Below are 21,720 nucleotides of genomic sequence, written 5' to 3'. Positions count from 1 at the left end.
GTCATCAGAGGAATTTGGTCAGAGAGACACAAGGCCAGATCTGCCTTTCCAAAAATCACTCACTCTCACCCAGGAGGTAGGAAGCTGAGGTATGCATAAAGCCCCAGGGAGAGATAATGAGCATTGAGTAGTTAGCATGGTAGAGGGGTGTGTGGTGGAAGGGCAGGTCTGATTGGAATAATATGTGTAAGGTTATCTTGAAACATAGGAATCCCAATAGAAAATTCAAGTGTATTATTCTCGGTTTCCCTTCATCTGCCTGCCACTCCTGGTGCCAGCAATAGTCCCATCCCAAGAAGGCAGGCAGGGCAGTCAGCTGCATATTCTTGGTTTTGCCTGCTCATCTCTATTCTCCTAGAACATTAGTGGGCATTCTGACTAGAGGCTTTTCAAATCCTATCTTGTTCAGTGTCTTTTCTCATGAGTATGTCATTGGGTCGTACTCAGACAGTAGCTCCCTCCAGAGCTCAAGCCCCATTTTGGGAAACGTAGTGGATAGTGCTTAGTTTCATCTCTGAATAACTTCCTCGGCTGAAAGATCATGAACAATACAACATGGACTGGAACTGGACCCAACTCTGTCATTTACTCACTTCAGAGAGTCATGTCAACTCTCTAAACTTCATTTTCCAATCTGTACAATGGGAATCCCAATACCTACTCATAGCAGGTAACTTACTGAGATATAAGAATGAAATCTGGGCTTTCCAGGTGGCTCAGTGGGCTAAGAATTCACCTGCAATGCAGGAGATGCAGGAAGTGTGGGTTCAATCCCTGGGTCAGGAAGATCCGCTGGAGGAGGAAATAGCAACCCACTCCAGCATTCTTGCCTAGAGAATCCCCATGGACAGAGGAGCCTGGTGGGCTATAGCCCATAGGGTCACAAAGAGTCAGACACAACTGAAGTGACTGAGCACGCACACATGCAAAAATGAAGTCTATAAGATGCCTGACGTGGAGCTCAGCTCACTAGAATGCAAGGTCCCCGGGAGAAGAGATCAGTCTGCTGCACTCTAACCAGTTCTATATTTACTGACTGGCTCACCCATTCAAATTAATACTTGCCTCCCTCTTTTCCTTTTATTTTATGTGTGTGTGTGCGTGTGTATATATATATATACAATATATATATATTGGTTTTTGTTTTGCTTACTTTTGCATGAATGTCACAAGGCTCAATTCTGCTCCGTAGAGTTCTCATGGGAAGCAGCAGTCCTGTAGAAAGCTCAGTCATGAATACTTTCTACCACTCTGGCATCACAACATGCAGCTTCCCAAAGCCTTCTGGTTACATGAAATGAATTGACCCTTCTAGGAAGCCAAGGATGGTTACACTCATGCAAGAGAGGAGAAGGAGATCCAAGAGGGGCAGTGATTTGGGAACTAACACAGGGCTAGAATAATAATGTTGGGACTAGAATCAAATCAGAGTTTGCGCAGTGGCTCAGTGGTGGTAAAGAATCCACCTGCAATGCAGGATATTCAGGAGATGTAAACTCAATCCCTGAGTCGAGAAGATCCCCTAGAGAAGGAAATGGCAGCCCATATTCTTGCCTGGGAAATGCCATGGAGAGAGGAGCCTGGCAGGCTACAGTCCATGGGATCACAAAAAGTCAGATACAACTGAACACACACACACACACACACACAATATGGATATAAGCACCTACCACAAAACATTATTATGAGGATAAAATGAGATAAACACATAGTAAAGCCTTATATATATGGAAGAAGATTAATTAAATACAAGTGTTCCCCTTCCCTTGCTGAGATGGAAGACTTGGCTGTCATGTGTGGCCCACTGAAACATTTTCAATCAGATGTGACCGACCTGAGGCAGGGGAACATGTAACCAAACTTAAGATATCCCCCAGACACACAAGTATCTCCTGACTTACCTCAAAGCTGGGCACAAAAATTCCAGCCTTCTTAAACTTTTCATGACTCTCTCAGGCTGTATTACCACGTCATGGAGAATTATGAAAATCATGTCATGTTGGTGTCCTCAACCATGACCTTGGGCATGTTCTTAATCTCTCTTAAGCCTCAGTTTACTCATCTACAAAATGAGAATAATATTATTACCTCTAGCTTTAGGTTGTAACTAAGATTATGTGAAATGAAAACCATGGATTGTTTAGATCACGCTAAGTGCTCAGAGTTAATTGTTAACTTTAAGCCCAATAATAATAATAATCTAACCTACATCCCCTGCCTTGGAAGCATGCAATCTTAACCATTGCACCACCAGACAAGTATAACTATTATTATTATTTATATTTTATATTACCTTAGCTCCTCTAATCTTCCCAAATTAGAAAGGATCTATTATTATTTCCATTTTGCAGATAAGGAAATTGAGGCTCAGATCTGTTTCATGACTTTCTCAACTTAAAAATGGACAGAGATAGATAGGAGATGTTTGCATGTAAAGATTTTAGAGTTGCCTAGAGTTACAGAATGGGCCTGAAAAGTAACTTCGGGTGCTGTCAACACCAAATTTGGAATTTAACACTTGCAGGTCTAGGATGGAATGTCCATTACCTAACACAACACTCAGTTCATTGCAGGAATACGAGAATTGCTTCTTTTCTGAACAGCTTTTTGAATAATAATTGACATAAAAACTGTGCATATTAATTGTGTACAATTTGATGAGTCTGGATATCTGCAAACTCTCATGATACCATCACCACAGTCAAAGTAGAAGGCATATCAATACTTCCTAGTTTCTTTATGTCCCTTTGTCGTTGTTATTCTTATTTTGTGGTAACAAGACTTAATCCAGGGTCTATTCTCAATCAATTGTAAAGCACACAATACCATATTGTTAACTATAGGCACTGCTTTGTATAGCAGATCTTTGGATTTTGTTCATTAGCATAACAAGCTTTAGACTCTTTGAATGACAACTTGCCATCTCCACCATCCCCCAGTCCCTGGCAACCACTACTGTATTCTCGGCTTCTGTGAGTTTGCCTACTACAGGTATCTCATATAAGTGGAATCAGGAGGTATTTGTCCTTCTGTGACTGGCTGATTTCACTTAGCATAATGTCCTCCGATTTATCCATATTGTTGCAAATGGCAGGATTTCCTTTGATTTTAAAGCTGAATAATGTTCCATTGTATACAGCATAGACTACATTTTCTTTATCTACCCATCTGTCACAGACACTTGGTTTGTTTTCACATCTCAGTTATTATGAATAATGCTGGGAGTGCAGATACAAATGAAGGCTGCAATGCAAAAGTAAAAACAACGGGTAAATGTAGAGTCATACTTGGGAGACGAACTAACCCATTTTAAGCTAAGGAGAAAATTACATTCACATTAGCTACTCCTGCCTAGAGCTGTCTGTTGGCCTCTGAGAAGAAAAATACTGGATGCCACTGAGATTGCTTCATCTTGGGGGCTTTGGAGCCAAAACAGATCTGAGCTTAAATCTCAGATTTGGTCATTGTTAACATATTAGATCTTTGTTATCCTAATAAATACCTGTCCCCTAAGTATAAAAAGAGATAGGCAACCCAACTACCCCAATCTTGCACTTGAGACTGTATGGGATTCTGAGTCATATAACAAAGACTCATGCAGGAATCCGAGAGTTTCCTGTTAATGCAAGTTAATTTTCAAGACAGGTGTTGTGGGATTCACTTTATTTTCAGGGAAAGACTTGTAAACAGAGGGAAAAATGTCTTTTCTAACCAACAGGGGACTAGTACATTTTGCATCTCTTATTCAATCATGCCATCCATTTCAATCAAATCACATTTTATCTTCCTACAAAAACATTCAACTTATCCATGCAGAACAGGTTCTAAGATGAGCCACCCTGTCATGTAAGGAAGATACCATAAGTATCTCCATAAACTTCCATGTCTGCAAATGTTTCATGGGGACGCTCATGTTACCTACTCCTTATAGATGGAGAAGATTTGCATTGCCTTCATACACCCCCCAAACTCAGCATAATTTGTTCAAAATTTTACTAGTCAGCATCAGAATAAAAAAATGGTACATCATGCACAATGATAAACTACCCCATGTGGTTTGGATAAATTAAATACTTTAAGCTTTCAGTCTCCCTAATGATTTGGAAATGAAACAGCCGTGATTTATGACTGTAGCTGATAGGCTAGATCTGAAGTTTACACTTTGAAAAATGCCGTATTTAAATTCTCCTATAAATAAAAAATCATATTGCTCTAAAAATCCAGCCTAATATATGTATGTAATAAATTAGAGATCCTCATATTGGGTGGGGAAATCTTTGAGACTGATGGCTTTCTTCCTTGCAAAAATGCACTGAGGGAACCAGACCTAGATCTGTATCTGTTGCTGCCATTTAATCAACAGTGATTGTTCCTTTCTGCCCAATCATTCATTTTCCCATCTCAGTGACCACTGTCAGAGCCACCACATCAAGCTGTAAGAGGAACCTGATGTGGTTTTTCTAAATCCTAGATCAAACTATTTTTAATCAGGCAGCTTCCCAGATCTTGATATGAGTATTATTCTGGGTTCCTTGTGCTTTTTGTTTGTATGTACAAATGACACAATTGCTCCTGGGCTTGGCTTTGCTTTCCAAAAAATAAAAGAACAGAAGCAGGTAAGAAAAAAGATGCAACTTGGAAAAAAAGCACTTGGAAGGAAGTCAGTTGCCTCAGCGTCCATTTGACCTTCCTGCCTTGTGACCTTGCGCTATTTTCTAGCCTTCTCTGGGATCTTTATGTTGAAGGGATTGGCCTATTTTACTCCTAAATCCCCTTCTTTCACTGTCCATTATAGCCCAATGTTTAGATTGGAGCCAACTAAATTCACACCCTTTGGCAAATTATTTATTCTCCCTTAGTCCCCATTTTTCCAGGTATAATTTGGAGATAATTATTCCTACTACATAGTATTGTCAGGAAGATTGGACAAGGTGATATATACAAAGAACTTACCACAATTCTGGGCACAGAGTAAGTACTCAGTATAAAGTAGCTGTCATCATTATTTCTGTAATTACTGCTAACAATATTTTCATTATTCCTCTAGACAATAACCTGCCAATAAAGGAAAAAGAAAAGCTATGACCAACATAGACAACATATTAAAAAGCAAAGACATTACTTTGCTGACAAAGGTCCGTCTAGTCAAAGGTATGGTTTTTCCGGTAGTCATGTATGGATGTGAGAGTTGGACTAGAAAGAAAGCTGAGCAGCGAAGAATTGATGCTTTTGAACTGTGGTGTTGGAGAAGACTCTTGAGAGTCCCTTGGACTGCAAGGAGATCCAACCAGTCCATCCTAAAGGAGATCAGTCCTGGGTGTTCATTGGAAGGACTGATGTTGAAACTGAAACTCCAATACTTTGGCCACCTGAGGCAAAGAACCAACTCATTGGAAAAGACCCTGATGCTGGGAAAGATCGAAGGTGGGAGGAGAAGGGGACAACTGAGGATGAGATGGTTGGATGGCATCACCAACTCGATGGATGTGAGTTTGAGCAAGCTCTGGGAGTTGGTGATGGATAAGGAAACCTGGCATGCTACAGTCCATGGGGTTGCAAAGAGTAGGACACGGCTGAGTGACTGAAATGAACTGAAATGAAAAAGTGAGTATCACAACCTTCAAGAGGGAGGGGACATCAAAGAAAGAGCCTCCTCTCATACCTGTGTCATACGTATGCATCCAAGCCAGAAAGTGTTAAAAGAAATTAAGACATGTACTGAATCTTCATGACCATCAAGACTAACTGAAGGGACTTTCCTGGTGGTCCAGTGGTTAAGAATCTGCCTTGCAGTGCAGGGGACATGGGTTCAATCCCAGGTTAGAGAACTAAGATCCTACATGCGGCAGGGCAACTAAACCAGGGCAACCACGACTGCTAAGAGCCTGTGTCACAACTAAGACCCAAACCTGCCTCAGCCAAATAAGCATATTTTTAAAAAAAAGATTCACTGGAAATTACCTAAGACCCCTCAGTGCATGTGTTCTCGGTCACTCAGTCATGTCCAACTATTTTTGACCTCAAGGACTATAGCCCACCAGGACCCTCTGTCCATGGAGTTATCCTGGCAAGAAGACTGGAGTGGTTGCCAATTCATCCTCCAGGGGATCTTCCCAACCCAGAGACTGGAGCTGTCTCCTGTGGCTCCTGCATTGGCAGGTGGATTCTTTACTGCTGAGCCTCCTGGGAAGCCCTCACAGACTTGGACTCAAATTTCATCTCTGCTACTTACCAGGTTTCGAGGTTGGGCAAGTCATATAACCTCTCTGAGCTCAGATATGCTCCAAATGCTACAAAAAGAAGTGGCAATCCCTACTTTACATGGCTGTAGTCAGCATTAAGCAAAACTGTGCTTTGTTGCTATTATTGTTGTCGAGTCGCCAAGTCCTGTCGGGCTCTTTGCAACCCCATGGACTGTAGCCCCTACAAAGAACTTAACATTTTATCCATCTCATAATAATTGCTCAAAAATAAAAATTGCTATTATTATTACTCTTGTTATTATTATTGATTTTCCAGCATGACTTCCCTGCCCCTGCTAAACCCCAAGCCAATCTGTTCTCAATGTTTTCAGATATCCTCAAGGGTCCCCTCACTTCTTGCTTTTACATCACTTGCCCTCCTTCTATTTCCTTAGTTTTATTTGCTTAGTTTTTACAGAAATCCTTCACTTTCTGAGAAGGGCTCTTGTCACATTTATGATTCATGAGGCCCTGAGTATACAGATGGCATTATATAAATGTTTAATAATCACCATATGGTTTCCCTGGAAATTCTGTCACTCAACTAGGAATATAGACCGAGATAGATAAAAAGCAGGTCTCCATTCTCCTGTTCCTTCCGTCACCGTGTTTTCCACGAAACAGAGGGACCCAGAGCACACCAGCCTGGTAGGTGTTTAGAGACCACTGAATTTAGGAGGGTCATAAAAAATAAATGCCTCCTATACTGGATATTACTCTCTTTTGTGTCCAAAACAGCTCAGTTGCTCCTGTAATATCCCAGTGTCTGTTTTAATTATTCTATTATGTGGCATTGTTTTAAGCGTCTGAGAAACCATGGAATTTTCAGTTGGGTCCATATCCATCGTGGTCTTGTTTCTCATGGCTGTTCCCTTAACGGGCCTTGTGGCAGCCACTTATTTGTGAGGTTCTGCACTTGTGGATGGAGCCGCATAGTAATGGGGAGAGATGGCATGTTTGACAAATGGAAATCATGATTGTCTGGCCTCCTGACAGTTGTTGATGTGTTCTCCTGACCTGTAAATGTTGCAGCTGACTGATTACAGTAATTGATTGAGAAAACATTTGTCAATAGCTTTCTAATGAAAAAGAGAGGTGAGGAGGAGAGATTGCTGGAGCTCCTAGAAGCTAGATTTTGCTTAACAGAAGGAGCACTGAACCCTATTACAGACAACACTGAACTCCATATGCCCATGTATAACATAGAAATGCAATTCTTCTGGTCATCATTTGTGGAGCACCTACTATGTGTAAGATCAGAGATCAGAAACTGGTGATTTACAAGTGGAACAGGGCCATCAGCATTTGTCTGAGGGTCCTGCTTAGTTAATCTGTACTTTCCTTTTGTTACAATTGGAAGCAATTCGCCAATATTTAAAATCAGAATATTTCACATTCAAATCTAAACTTCTAGTGTCTCTTGGAAAATATCAGTATTTGGAAGCCCTGGGATAACATTTCTATAGGTCAATATTTGTATCAGCTTGAGTAGCTGTTGCCTCTTGGACATGGGCCATGTGATTCTGAGTATCCCTTGTCCCTACCATTCCAACAGGGACTTCCCTGGTGGCTTCCAAGAATCCACCTGCCAATGCAGGGGATGCGAGTTCAATCCCTGGGTGGGAAGATCCCCTGGAGAAGGAAATGTCAGCCCACTCCAGTGTTCTTGCCTGGGAAATCCCATGGAGAGAGGAGCCTGGAGGGCTTCAGTCCATGGGGTCGCAAAGAATTGGACAAAATTGAGCGACTGCACATGCACCATTCGATTATTTCATTCATTAGTGCTAACTAGCTGGGCCCTATAGGATTCTCAGTTTGAGATCCCTGTTTTAGGTTCTGAAGACACATGAGAAGATATGATCCCAGGCTCTACCTTTAAAATACTCACAGTAGTATAACTGCTTACTATAGTAAATTTAAATTTCTAGCAAAGAAGGAAGATTAGACATTCTGGCTTATTAAAGATTTTGTATAGTAAAACCAAATTCAGTATCTGTCATGATGGCTATCATGTGCAAGAAACCATTTTCAAATTCTTTGCAGTACCCTGTGTCTTGTGGTGGCTGGGATTTCAGTTGAAAGGGGGACTGTGGCACATCTTGGCATGATTTGAAGGTGTGTCATCAGGTTGCTGGTGACCTCAAGTGAGTCACTTACTTCCCTAGCAATCCTATTCCTCTAGCTCCAACAGAGTAAGAGATTGGAAAGTGTACCATAAGCTGTATTGCTCTGTATCCAGAACCATAAACTATGGCAACCTGCCTTTGTAAATAAAGTTTTATTGGAACACAGCCACATTCTTTGTTTCTATGTATTGTCCATGGCTGTTTTCACATTATGCCAGCAGTGCTGAGTGGCTGCAACAGAAACCACAGAGTACACAAGACCTTAAATATTTATGATTTGGCCCTTTGAGAAAACTTTGCAGACCCCTCCTCTATATAAAAATTAGGGATAATAGTAATAATGCACACTATTACTGAACCCGATTTCCTCTCCCTGAAAAGGCATTCCAATATTTGCAGAGTCTATGAGTCATTACAATAACCCCCACTTTTCATCAGATTCCAGATGTGCTGAGATGTGATATGAAGCTTTTTGCTAAAAAGAGCCACTTTTCTCTTTCTGTGGGAGAATTAACTTCCCAACTTCTCCAAAAGTTTGTGGACGGTACACAGCCATGAATGAAACTTTGTCCCCAGCCCCACTTCTCTTCCTGGAATGACTTCCTGGACCCCTCCATCCTCTGAGACATCAGCGAGTAGGAGTCAAAAGAAGCCTTTTGGAAAAGACTTAAGTTCTTAACCTTATGGTGCCTCATTTTCCTCATCTGCACAATGGGAAAATGGTAAGACCCATCTCACAGAGCATTATAAGAATTAAGTGAGCTTTGTCTCAACAATGATCAACAAGACAGGTAGCAGAGGGCAGGGTGCAAATGCCTTAGGTACACATGAGTTCTACCAGGTCTGGTGGAATGTGACAGATGTCATTATTTCAGAATCTAAACTCCAGTACAGTGCTCCTCAAGCTACAAACACCAGGAACCTGGCTCAGAAAACTCTGGGCTTATAGAAAAGAATGAAGCAATGCCATTTGCAGCTACGTGGGTGAACCTACAGAGTGTCATGTTGAGTGAATTAAATCAGACAGAAAAGGAGAAATAGCCTGTGACAGCCCTTATATGCAGAATCTAAAAAGAAATGTTACAAATGAATTCATTTACAGAAGCAGACTTACAGACTTAGAGAAAGAAGTTATGGTTGCCAGCAGGGAAGAATGGGAGTAAGAGACAGGTAGGGAGTTTGGGGTGGACTGCAGTATTTAAATTAGATAACAATGACCTCCTACATAGCACAGGGACTTCCCACTCAAAGCTATGTGGCAGCCCGGATGGGAGTGGGGCTTGGGGGAGAACGGACACATGTGTATGTATGGCTGAATCCCTTTGCTGTCTACCTGAAATTATCACAACATTGTTAATCAGCTATACTCCAGTAGGAAATAGAAGTTATTTTAAAAAAAAGAAAGAAAGAAAACCCTGGGCTTTGTTATGAATATAGACCCCAAGGCCTCGCCCCAAGTTTTTTAAAACAGAATTTGATCTTTGGGGACCATCAAATTCCCCCAAATGGACCCTTTACTTTAACAGGATCCCCGGATGATTTTGTTGAACCCTAAAATTTGAGAACTGCAGTCACAGGGATAGCAGTTGCCTCTTTCTGCACATTGTGTCTCAAAACCTCTGAAAGAGACAGGGAATTTGTGTCCAACACCATGCGTGACAGGCCTGGTGAGAGCCGGTGGCATGAATTATGAATCTCCTCTTGTCAGAGAAATCCCTTCAGGCAAGCAAAGCCTGAGCAGGCTGTTAATGGAGTCGAGATAAACCGAGAACCTATGGAGTTCCTCCTCCGGACAGTTGTCTCAGGAGGCCACTCTCAGCTCACTTCCTGCTCCGATGCCCAAGCCCACTCGGCAGCTAATTTAGTCCAGATGGATTCCCACCCACCGCTCATCACACAGGGGCGTTCTGGTGGGTGTTCCCGGGACAGCTTTGCTTCCTCTCTTATGGGTCCTCTTTTAATGGATGAGGACACGAGTAATGAGGACACTTCAACACGCAGAACTCATAGAGCTTAGTCATAAAATCAGTTTTCTTGCTTTTGTGCCTGACTGCTCTCTTAAACCTACTCACAGGGATAATAGAAATGCGAAATGGCTCAGTGAGCAAAGAGTTTGCCTGCAGTGCAGGAGACACAGGAAACGCATGTTCGATCCCTGGGTCGGACAGATCCCCTGGAGGATGAAATAGCAACCCACTCCAGTATTCTTGCCTGAAAAATGCCATGGACAGAGGAACCTGGAGGGCTACAGTCCATGGGGTCACAAAGAGTCAGAGACGACTAAGTGACTAAGCACCCAGGTATGGGTGAAATTTCAGGTCGTCCCCTGGTCAGATCAGCAGTAAAAGTCTCAAAGGGATAATCTCCGTTCAGAAATTAAAATATCCAGCTGAATAAATTCATCGAAAGCCTTGTTTCTGTTTAAGGATAAGATGCCCCTCCCACCTGGTTCACCCAAATGCCTAAAGCCTATGGTTGGCAGGTAACCTTTCTTGGAAAGGCTCACTGCTCACCTTCTCATCGGCCACCTTCGCTACTGACTTCTTTTTATTTTTGATCCTCCGTGCCTTTCAGACGACGGTGGAAGAGGAAAGAACAAGAAGTGAAGGGTGTAAGAGAGTCCTCACTTAGCTGGTACTACTGCAAAATAGCTTTGCTCTCTCTGGGTGCAACAGACAAACCCTATGAACTCTATACTTTCCAGAAGATCAGCTCCAAAGTGGGCCCAACACCCCAACAGAACCTGTCTACTGCAACTTCAGTTACATGAGACACAGATTCATCCAAGCCCCTGGATAGCATTCTATACCTGTTCCTACTCCACACATACAGACACACACTTGGGTTGCCTCATGGGTAGGTGTTAAAAGAGCTTGAGGCCAGCTCTCCCTCCCATGTGTCCATATCTGACCCAGAGGACACTCAGGCATCTTTTTCACCCTGACAAATTGACTGGGCGCAGGAAGGTGGAGTCAATCCCTTTCATTCAGGAGTCCCCTGGAGGGAGTCAGGCATCAACTCACAACACAGCCACAGCTCCCAGGGACACACATCAAGCTTTCTGAGTGGTCCCATGGAAGCCTCCTCTCACTAGGCTTGCACCAAAGGGCAGATTTCCCCAAAACCCAGGAACTCGCAGGCTTTCAACAGCTCTCTGAAATTATCCTCACATAATTCTCTCTCTCCATTTGCTCCCAGTCATTTTCAATTCCACTGGAGAGAGAAGGTTTTTAAAATTAATAAAAGTGATTCTCAGCTATTTCTTTTGAAATTCTTCGATGTCGATGTCTGACATCTGCTGAATCTTAACCTCATTAGTTGAAACTTCCAACAAATGAATCATCAGTTGTTTCTATCATCTTGATGTCTTTTCAGGATTATTGTTGAGAAATGCACTTCCCTGACTAAAACATGTAATAAAAGTAATGAAATCACTTCTCTAGAAAAATGACAGGACCATACTAAATACTGAGGTTAGCTTGGACTTCCAGTTTAGGCGCAACCTCAGCAAAATTCTAGAGTGATGCCAACACATACAGACATCTGGATCACTCCGTTTTTTACACTAGGTCAGCCCCACCATGGATGCTGTGTAGCCTGTAGCTTGCCCTTTGCCATCCTGCAGTGTGACTGCTTCCTGCTTGTCCTTACCAGACCGAGAATTCCTGAGATCACACCTGTATCTTCGCTCAATATCTCCAAATACTAGCAAAGATTCATCATGTAGAAGGCTCTACATAAATATTGTTGTTTAGTTGCTAAGTCGTGTCTGACTCTTTTGTGACCCCATGGACTGTAACCCACCAATCTCCTCTGTCCATCAGATTTCTGGGGCAAGAATACTGGAGTGGGTTGCCATTTCCTTCTCCAGAGGATCTTCCTGACCCAGGGATCAAATCTGTGTCTCCTGCATTGGCAGGCAAGTTCTTTAGCACTGAACCACCAGAAAAGCCCTGTTTTGTGGAATAAAAATATCTTTTCTTTCCAGACTCACCTTGGAACAGTCCCTTTAGCCACAGTGAGGAAGAAATGACTGCTAGCAACTTAAAGGCAGACCTGTGACTCTGTCAAAGCATTAAGGGAAAGGTATAGAGTCAATAGTGAAATCAGAGGGGTCAGCCTTTCTCATCCTCTAAAATCATACCATGAGTGGGCATACCAACAAAGAAGGGCCCTCACCCCTCTTACATTTTATTGTACACACCCAGGTACATCCAGGTGCCCACCCAGAACACATTTATTACATGAGCTAGGCAGCAATCTGTCTAAGGCACAGATTTCTTGCTTGCTGACTGCCTATTCCTTTTTTTCAGAATGCATCCTTTATGATACTTTGCATAGATCATTGGGCTGTGCAGAGATAAGACAAAGCAAGTGAGACAAGGGAAGGCTATCGCTCTCCTCTTGTGAAAGTTAGCCACAGACTGGAGGGATTTGACAAAGCTCCAGAAAGTGGCATCTACACCTGTGAAGACAGGTTTTCTTCTCCTGAGAATCACATTGCTTTACTGCACTGTTCACTTGGTCTGCACTTGCAGCATTTTGCTCATCCTTCAAGCAAAGCATTTATCATGCTCTGTTACGAGTAGTTCACATGTGACTGTCCCTTTGAGACTTGGAGCTTTTGGGGTAGAGGAGTTTTGTTTTCTTTGTCTTAGAAAGCTGAGTATTTAAAACACATGATTTTTGTTGGACACTAATGTTTGTTGGATGGATGGATGGATGGATGGATGGATTTATCTCTTGCATATTTGCTATGTGGACATTAGAACCACACAGAGTCTCTGGCTTCCCTCAAAACTGGAGAGTGATGGAGAAGGATCTGGAAATAATACTATTCTTTATCAACTGCAGCAGCAATATCTCACAATGGCATAATGTTTTGAAAAGTACATGTGTTCAAGTGAGTAATTTTTATAATATTGAATTTCCCTTGTTATTAGCATGGGAACTATGTATCCAAAGTCCAGATTCTTTTCACCACAACATTCCTTCATTCATCCATTCATTTACTGTCACTTGGTCTGTTATTCTTTCAGTTAGCATTTAGAGGAAACCTGTGGCTTAACTCCTGGAACAGGAAGTGTCTACAGAAAGGAATAGTGACCTTGAGAGGTCGATGGGCCTCCCTAGGAACACAGCTGTGTGGACCTATGTGTGAAGGACAAAGCTCTCTGGAGCAAACCAGCTTGAGGCCATCCCAGCACCTCAGGCTGCAAATACAGTGACTGATTATTCAAACCTCTTTGTTCTGGGCATAGCAAGGTCCCTGCGACTTCACAGAAGGACATGCCACATAAATTATGCTGTGAGCGGTCCATCCTAGTCTTCTAACCTAAAAGGAAAGCTACGTGCAAATGCACTTGCTCCCATTCTAGTTAAAGATGAGGACGGGGCGGGGCCGGGGGGCAGGTAGGGTTTCCTTTTGGGGAAGGAGTACCTGGGAGAGACAGAGGGCAAAGGCAGTCTTAGTGGAGAAGCAAGAGTTACCTCCTGGGCACAGTGAAAGGGGTGTCTTTGTCTTGCTTGGTCCCCAAAACAACTCACCCTTTGTGATCAAACCTGCCAGCAGCTCCTGCCTGGAGAGTTGGAGGAGCCTGTCATCTCTGCAGACAGAGAGAGGCAGCCAGCACCCGAGGCAGTGCAGTCACTGGAGGAGAAGAGAACAGTAACCTTTCCTTCCTCTCACCTCGACAGCCTCCTGTTGCAGGTGTAGCCCTGCCTTGTCAGAGACGCACGCAATCCCACCATCTGGCCTCAGAATGTTAACATTCAGGGAATTCTGTGTTCATCTCCCTTTGTCCACTCCTGGATCCTTCGCCCAGCTTGGAGCAGCGATTGGGTTCCAACCTACATATTCAGCTTCATCACTTGCCAGGACGCGCAGTTCATGACCCTTTGTTGTAATCACAGTAGGCCCCTTGCCTCTGGGCCTTTTCTCATGTAGGTACCTTTGCCTGGGATTTTCTTTGCCCTTCGTTCTTTTGGAAAAGTCCTACACAGGTGTCAACTCTGCTAAGAAGACTTCCCACCATACTGGGGAATAGAGTCATTTTTATAAAATTAAAAAATAAATCTCTACCTTTTACTTTTATGATTTCATTGCTATTGCACTCATTTTGGGAGCTTATATCATCTTTACATATTGTTTCTGGTGCCCCCTCCTCCAGGATGTCTTCCTGGTGTCCTTGCTCTTTATGCTGGGTCTGAGGCCAGTGTTGGTCACAATAAACTGTGGAAAATTCTTCAAGAGATGGGAATACCAGACCACCTGACCTGCCTCTTGAGAAACCTGTATGCAGTTCAGGAAGCAACAGTTAAAACTGGACATGGAACAACAGACTGGTTCCAAATAGGAAAAGGAGTACATCAAGGCTGTATATTGTCACCCTGCTTATTTAACTTCTATGCAGAGTACATCATGAGAAACGCTGGCCTGGAAGAAGCCCAAGCTGGAATCAAGATTGCCAGGAGAAATATCAATAACCTCAGATATGCAGATGACACCACCCTTATGGCAGAAAGTGAAGAGGAACTAAAAAGCCTCTTGATGAAAGTGAAAGAGGAGAGTGAAAAAGTTGGCTTAAAGCTCAACAGTCAGAAAACTACGATCATGGCATCTGGTCCCATCACATCATGGCAAATAGATGGGGAAACAGTGGAAACAGTGTCAGACTTTATTTTTTGGGGCTCCAAAACCACTGCAGATGGTGATTGCAGCCATGAAATTAAAAGACATTTACTCCTTGGAAGGGAAGTTATGACCAACCTAGATAGCATAGTAAAAAGCAGAGACATTACTTTGCCAACAAAGGTCCATCTAGTCAAGGCTATGGTTTTTCCAGTGGTCATGTACGGATGTGAGATTTGGACTGTGAAGAAAGATGAGCACCGAAGAATGATGCTTTTGAACTGTGGTGTTGGAGAAGACTCTTGAGAGCCCCTTGGACTGCAAGGAGATCCAACCAATCCATCCTAAAGGAGATTAGTACTGGGTGTTCATTGGAAGGACTGATGCTGAAGCTGAAGCTCCAATACTTTGGCCACCTCATGTGAAGAGTTGACTCATTGGAAAAGACCCTGATGCTGGGAGGGGTTGGGGACAGGAGGAGAAGGGGATGACAGAGGATGAGATGGCTGGATGGCATCACTGATTCAATGGACATGAGTCTGAACAAGCTCTGGGAGTTGGTGATGGACAAGGAGGCCTGGCATGCCGCAATTCATGGGGTTGCAAAGAATCAGACATGACTGAGCAACTGAACTGAACTGACTGAGGCCAGTGTAGCCACCCTGCTTCATGCTCCCAATGATGCTCATGCTACTGGCCCAAGGATCACACTGTGAGAACAACTGGCCTACACTTACCTCAAGCATAATCCTCTCCTTGAACTTACAGCACATGTTGTAAATTAGTTGTTTATAATACCATCTCCCTGACTCAGTCAATAAGACAATATCAGATAATGAAAAGCATTACAAAGAAAGTAAATCACGATATGGTAGTTATCTATTGTTTTGTAACAAATTACCCCAAAACTTACTTAAGACAACAGATGTTAGCTCATAGCTTCTGCAGGTCAGGAATCTGGAAAGAGCTTAGCTAGATGGTTCTGGCTCACAGTCTCATACAGTTTCAGACAGCTGGGGCCAGAGCCTCATCAGAAGACTCAACTGGGAGAGGATCCTGTTCCAAGTTCACACATGTGGTTGGCGGCAGATCTTGCTTCCTCACTGGTTGCTGCTAGACTCTTCAGTTGCTCTCCTCTCCACATAGAACCACTCCATTGGATGCATTAATGTCCCCAAAACATGACAGCTGGCTTCCCCTAGAATAAATGATCCAAAAGAGAGCAATATCCAAGGTGGAAGGCATGGTCATTTACAACCTAACCCTAGCATCAAATTTGCCATATGCAATTGGTCACACAGACCAACTCTAGCTCAACTAGCTCAACACATAATAGGACTACAACATGGGTGTGATGACTAGAGGTGATGCTCATTGAATGCTGGCAATAGCACAGGGGCAGTGATAGGGAAGGAGGTAATCCTGTTTATTTAAGGTGTCTAGAGAAGATCTTTCTGAAGAGTTGCTGTGAAAACTGAGACCTAGGTGAAGAAAAACAGTCCGCTGTGTAAAGACATAGGGGTCTGCTTTTCCAGACAGAGGAAAAGAAAAGACCCTCAGGCAGAAATGAGCTTGGTGCATTTGAAGAAAAGAGAGTGAGCTAGTAAGGTTGTAGTAGAACCAGCAAGGAGTCAGAAGGGTAGCCATCACTATTAATATCAACGTCAGTAACATTTTTAGAAATACCTGATGTGCTTAGGGTCCTTTTGGAAGCAAAGAAAATGCATCATTCCTAATTTCAAAGAACTGGTCTTCCTGTTGAAAAACATTCAGTGTTTTTTTAATTAGCGGGACAGGAAAGAAAGTTTAGATAATTCAGTATCAATACATTCCCATTACCACATCCACCATTTCTTCTTATATAACTTTCCAATTCTTTCTAATCAACCAAGCAGTGAGGATTTGAGAAAAAAAATGTACATTGATTGAATGAAGCTAAATTCATGCTTTATATTCATCAAATTCAATGAGCAAGGACCCTTCCAATATCAGACAGCACACAACCTAGAATCAAACAAAGCTGGAAGAGACCTCGAAGATCATTCCATCCTTCCTGCTTCAACACTGATTTTTTTTTAAGAGGAAACTGAAAGTGGTGAGCTCAGAAACAAGTCCTCCATCCACTAATTGAGTTAATCGACTTAATGAGCACCCATCACTTGCATGGTGCTCAGAGTAGAAGACTGACTAAAATCTAGCCTCTGGATTTCTAAGGCAACCTGATTTCCATAACCAGAGGTTGCTTTAGGTGAAGGAGCAAAGAAAGAGGAAGGAAGAGGCTGAGAAGCAGCCTTCTGGCTCTCCTTTTCTTTACCAGAGCAGGATACCTTCACTGATGATGTGTTCCATTTCAAAATACATCTCCTGCTAAAGAAGTGTGAAAACCACTTCACCCCACCATCCTCTCTTTTCTGATACTATAGCCCAGGAGTCAGCCAACTCCACCCCAAGGGCCCAATCCAGCCCACCGCCTGCTTTTGTATGATGTCTGAGCCAAGAGTGATTTTTGCATTTGCAGGTGGTGAAAATTAAAAAAAAAAAAAATCAAAGGAAAAATAGTATTCTGTTACACAAGGAAATCAGATGAAATACAAATCTCAGTCTCCATAAATAAGGTCAGAACAAGACACATCCTCATTTAAGAATTGCCGGTGGCAGTGTTGGTGCTACGATGACAGAGTCGAGTAAGCTATGATAGACCATTTGGCCACCAGCTTAAAATATTTAGTCTGGCCCTTTGGAGAAACATCTGTTGACCCTGGTATTCCCAAGTGTCTGATGTACGCCTTCATCCTTCCTTCACATTCTCCTTTCTATCCCACTTCTCCTTCCCAGCAAAACTTTACTATGGGTTTGTTTTTGGAGTACGGTTAACTGGGACATACAGTTTGGCCGTGGATGCTAGTGTATTTTGGTTTGTGACTTGGGGACATTTAATACTATAGGGTTAGGCTCTTGATTCAAATCACCCAAATGCCTATCTGCTTTTCTAAGAGCAGCTTATAGTCAGAGCAGCAGAAGGAACATCCCAAAGGTAGCATGTGCTAGATGATAAGCATTGCTCTTTTCCTTTCACTTTAAGCCATGAAAAGCCAGGTTACAGAAGCAGCAGAGCAGAGTACATAGACAACACCCCCACCCCACAGCTTACTAGAGTCCCAAACAGCACTCTAGGCAGGCAGAAGTAAGAGGAGAAGGAGGATTGTTCTCTTTGTTGTAGGATTGGATCACTAGGAAGGGTTCATCACTAGTGATCATATGGCCTGAAGCATCAGCCGATGGCTTTTACATGTATCTGGAGTAAGACAGAGAGACTGCGTTTTAAAGGAGTTATCACTGCTAACCAAAGGTATGCAAATTAAGACTATATCAAAGTATAACTTCTATATCTGCTAAAATAACTTTAGAGAAAATTATAAAAGTATAAAGCCCAGTGCCTATAAGACTATAGGAGAAAAGGAACACAAATATATTGAAAAAAAATATCATTTTAGAGATCAAATCAGTAAAATAAATTGAGTCAACATCGTTATACCTTTTCATCAAGGAATTTTCCTGGCAACTCACACTAAGGCACAAATTCAAAAGAAGAAAAAAAAAAAAAAACCTGTACAAGGAAAGTTATTGTAGCATATTTACAGTTTTCTATTTAATAAAAAGAAAAAAATCCATTCCCAAGCTTTATATGCCTGATAAAATGTTTTGATTAATTAAATGATGGTAAACTAACCCTATGGAAATACCTTGCAGTCATTTGAATGACCATGTTGCGATGTAAAATTTTCCTTTTAAAAATTATATTAAAGTAGAAAAAATAGAACACTTTATATACGTTGCAGTTAATGTAAAAATATGCATGCCTTTAACTAAAATTGGGAAATGAAATTTCTAACAGCTCTTGGTTAGGCCTGGTGAGAACATGAGCGAGTACTCTTCTGTTTTAATTGCCACGAAAGTCATCGTAATAAACCCTTTGTTTTACTATTAAGCCCACATTTTTATAAAAGAAGACAAGGAGAAAGAAGAGTGAGGACTGGTCTTTGTGACATTAATTTTAGAGACACTGAGCAACAGCATTTTATTTGAGAAAGGCTGGAGAATAACTCCGGGGGCACCTCTCAAGCCTGTGACGCACGGAACAGGATCTGAGTGGGGAGCAGGCTGGGTCCTACCCACGAGCCCCGGTAACCATGGTATCCATAGAGACGGATGCCCCTGATGGGAGGCAGTGATGGAGGCCACTTGAGAAAGTGATGCAGCAGGGCCAGATGGTATTTATTCAAGAGCTCATTTATTTGGATCAACGAACATACAAAATAGCAGGGATTCTGACAAGGATACGCGATACCTCATTTCCTTGAAGATTAAGAAGCTGAAAACGTACTATCTGCCTCAGAGAGACTGGGGAAGGCAGAGGGAAGCTCGGAGGTGGCCAGGCCACGAGCAGAGCCCATCCTCTGGGTTGACAGAAACAGAAAGAAGTTTGTCCTATGATACGGGTTGAATTGTGTCCCCCGCTGAAAGCAAAGGATATGCCGCAGTCATAAGTCCTAGTACCTCAGAAGGTGACCTTATGTGGGAACAGGGTCATTGCAAATGTAATTTGTCAACATGAGGTGAGGCCATACCAGAGTGGACTGGGCCTTAATCCAATGTGAATGACGTCCTTACAAAAAGAGGCGAGCCCCCCCGCCCCCCACACACAGAATGCCATCTGACGACAGATGCAGAGCTGGAGTGATGGGGATGTCAGCCAGGGGATGCCCATGCTGGCCAGCAGTCACCAGAAGCAGCCAGGAAGAACTGAGGAAGGATTCCCCTACAGCTTTCAGCAGGACGGTGGCACTGCTTATGCCTTGATTTTGGACTTTTAGCCTCCACAACTCTGACACAAAATTTCTCTTGTTGTCAGCCACCCAGTTTGTGGAACTTTGTTATGGCAGCCCTAGCTAGAAGCCTAAAATATACCCTAAAACCACCCTAGCTGAGTGGATCTGCTGAGCAGGTGACTTTTCCTTGATGATCTTTTGGATTGCTAGACCTGGCTTCAGCTTGGGTCTTACTGAGGTAGGGAACAAGTAGAAATAACCCAGCAATTAGAGAGCCAGTTTAGGCTTACGGTAGGGTGGACTCATTGGAAAAGACCCTGATGCTGAGAAAGATTGAGGGCAGGAGGAGAAGGGGGTGACAGAGGATGAGATGGCTGGATGGCATCACTGACTCAATGGATGTGACTTTGAGCAAATTCAGGGAGAGAGTGAAAGACAGGGAGGCCTGGCCTGCTGCATTCCATGGTCGCCAAGAGTCAGACATGACTTAGCAACTGAGCCACAACGACAGAGCAGAAATGTGGGCTTTGAGCTGGGTACCTTCCCCACCCAGCAGGATGCAGGTGTTTAATAGCAGAGAGCAGAGGAATGAAGTCACAAATATGAAGTGTGTGGTGTGTGCAGTGGCTCAGCGCAAGATTCTGGGCTGCATCACTTGACAACCTGTGATGCTACAATAAGGTACCTAACCTGTCTGAGTCTTGGTTACCTGATCTGTAAAATGGAACTAATAATAGTTCCCACTCCACAGGCTATTGGGAGGAGTAAGTGACTTAATACTTATAAAGTGCCCAGAATTGTACACAGCACACAGTAGGTTCATAATAAATATTGCCTGCACATTTCCAAGTACACTATCACATTTAATCTCAATGATTCCATGATGGAGATTTTATTAGGTTTATGAGTAAAGACGCTGAGACTTAAAAGGTGAAAGATGATATGCCCTAAGTCACAGACAAAACAGCATGGCAACGAGAGATTCAACTGAGGCAAGAGGGAGGCAATGGGAGACAAAGTAGGGATGTGAGCCGTGAGTCTGGGACCTTCTAGTAAGTCATTCCAACTCTGAGCTTGGTCGCTGGGCTCCACGGTTCATCTTCCTCCACTCCCTCATGGTCCTGATGTCCTAATGTCTGGTGGATCTGTCACCAACCCCCCGCACAGCCTTCAGGAAGTTAGTCACAATTCTTAATCAACACCCAGAGTTCCTCAGCCTCAGCACCACTGGTGTTTCAGACCAAGGAATTCTCTTAGTGGGAAGCTGTCCTGGGCATTGTAAGGTTCATGGTAGCATTCCTGGTTTCAGCACACTAGAAGCCAGTCGCACCCTTCCCCAGTGAAGATGAGCACCCATGTTCCCAGATGTTTTCAAACGTTCCCTGGGAGGCAAAAGTGTCCCCAGTTGAGAATTACTGACCTACACAATAGGATTAAAGTGAAAGTGAAGTCGCTCAGTCATGTCCGACTCTTTGTGACCCTGTGGATTGTAGCCTACCAGGTTCCTCCGTCCATGGGATTTTCCAGGCAAGAATGCTGGAGTGGGTTGTCGTTTCCTTCTCCAGGGGATCTTCCCAACCCGGGGATCAAACCCATGTCTCCCGCATTGGAGGCAGACGCTTTAACCTCTGAGCCACCAGGGAAGCCACCTGCAAAACAGTTTCATTGAGCCATCCTGCAGAACAGATTTGATAAATATATTTTTATCTTTAAAAAGAAAGAGAATGCATTTGCCAATGTCTTAGAAGACAAATTTAATATTTGTTAGTTGTCGCTTGCCAAGTTCAAAAAAAAGGAGCATAAAACATCTTTCTTTCAAAAAGATCACAACCGAGGAAGGGAAGGAAGAAAGGGGGCAAAGGCAAGCAGCATTGTTAGGGTCGTAAAGGCCT

General features: G+C 43.0%; 1 long non-coding RNA gene across 1 annotated transcript; it reads right to left on the bottom strand.

Annotated features, from left to right (window-relative positions):
- Positions 1–1,977: 1,977 nt before the first annotated feature.
- Positions 1,978–21,308, bottom strand: LOC122679416. The gene is made up of 5 exons (XR_006336390.1): positions 21,249–21,308; positions 16,686–16,754; positions 15,913–16,197; positions 4,954–5,055; positions 1,978–3,243 (listed from the first exon to the last, which is right to left on the bottom strand). It is a non-coding gene; the product is annotated as an uncharacterized LOC122679416 (long non-coding RNA).
- Positions 21,309–21,720: the final 412 nt, after the last annotated feature.

This window comes from Cervus elaphus, chromosome 21 (genome assembly GCF_910594005.1).
Source record: "Cervus elaphus chromosome 21, mCerEla1.1, whole genome shotgun sequence".
NCBI lineage: Eukaryota > Metazoa > Chordata > Mammalia > Artiodactyla > Cervidae > Cervus > Cervus elaphus.
The sequence above is the reverse complement of the archived record's forward strand: the minus strand, read 5'-3'. Positions and strand labels throughout refer to the sequence as shown.